The sequence below is a fragment of the Frankliniella occidentalis genome, unplaced genomic scaffold (genome assembly GCF_000697945.3).
Source record: "Frankliniella occidentalis isolate FOCC.00 unplaced genomic scaffold, Focc_3.1 Scaffold23, whole genome shotgun sequence".
In the NCBI taxonomy this organism is placed as follows: Eukaryota; Metazoa; Arthropoda; class Insecta; order Thysanoptera; family Thripidae; genus Frankliniella; species Frankliniella occidentalis.
Genome location: NW_026267153.1, coordinates 656,245 through 657,656, shown reverse-complemented (window position 1 = coordinate 657,656; position 1,412 = coordinate 656,245). Strand labels below are relative to the sequence as shown.

General features: G+C 57.1%; 1 protein-coding gene across 2 annotated transcripts in view; it reads right to left on the bottom strand.

Moving 5' to 3' along the window:
- LOC113216045 (uncharacterized) overlaps positions 1–1,412 on the bottom strand; it is a gene marked incomplete at its 3' end in the record, with an annotated part of 31,517 nt that overhangs the window by 24,996 nt on the left and 5,109 nt on the right.

The window sequence follows — 1,412 nt, the reverse complement described above, 5'->3', positions numbered from 1 at the left end:
CAATAGATGGATTCATCAATAGATGGATTCATCAATAGATGGATTCATCAATCGAAGGATTCATTAGTAAAGGGATTAGTCAATGTGGATAATCAATTGTGCATATTGTGCATTAATAAGCTTTGTAGCCAAAGCGCAGGACTGTCCTCCAAGGATAGATCAAATTTGCCCCTGAGTGACGTAGGAAGAGAAAGGTTCTCACTCACGGTGACGAAAAAGTCGCTCGATGAAAGTGTCGTGAAAAAACCACGAATCCCTGGATGCTTAACAGAAAGTGTTTATATTTATCGACCCTGTGGCCCTATCAGCAGGAGCAGCAGGCAGAGTCACCCATCCTGACTGGACCACGCGCGCGTAACCGGAAATATGGTCCGGGCGCCCAGGTTGTGGTGCCAGCGGGCTGCGTCGGGGCTGCGCGGCACAGTCAGGCACAGGGACACCAGGCTGCGGCCACCACCGGATGCATATGTAGGCTGCCTACCGCCGGCCGCCCGCCGCCACGCCGCGGCCGACAGGTGACAGTGTTGTGTTGCCGGGCCAGTGTCAATTTTGTGCACAGTAGAGCACGAGACCGACTGATCGGTCCGTCGCCGTGGACCCACTCAGCAAAGCTAAGAATAAGGAATAGAAAAGATGCTTTATTTTTAGTCTGTAGTTGTCGTTCTTGACGTCTGAAAGTTTGTCGTCTTCTCAAGAAACTAGGACTGGCAGATAGCTGCGTTCACCTGTTATGGACCTCTGCTCTCTTCTGCTTGCGGGACCGCGTGCATGCTCCCACCCTCACCCTGCACCTCTGCACTAGTGTGCTAGTGGGACCGCGTCAATGATATCCATACCCTCTCGCTCATCACCTCTGCACTTGCCTGCTCGTTGGAGCGCGTGCACCGTGCGTCCACCCTCGCTCTTCACATGTACCACTTTGTTAGTACGGCCGCCTGCTCCGCTCTTTCTTATTCACCTCTGCACCTGACTGCTCGTTGGAGCGCGTGCACCGTGCATCCACCCTCGCTCTTCACCTGTACCACTTTGTTAGTAGGGCCGCGTGCTCTGCGCTCTGCGGGTCGAGGTCGGGCCCCGGCAGGCAGGCAGGGCGGACAGGCCCTGCGGCTGAGGCCCGGCCCCGGCCCCGGCAGACTGGTCCCTGTGGGAAAAGCGCGGCGGCAAGTGGCTTGCTGGCGCGGCGCGGGGCAAGGCAGCAAGGCGCTGAGTGGAATCAGATTGCCATCAGTTAACCTCGCAATGAGCCTCGCGCGAGGAGCACGGCGGCGCGGCACGGCGCAGCTAGAGCCGTGATTAGGGGAACAACAACAACTCGCTGCAATGCCAACCGGGGAGTGAGTGCCAACATGTGAAACCGAACTATCTCACGACCGACCCCAACCCAACCCCTGTCCCTTTATGCTCCCCCCCCC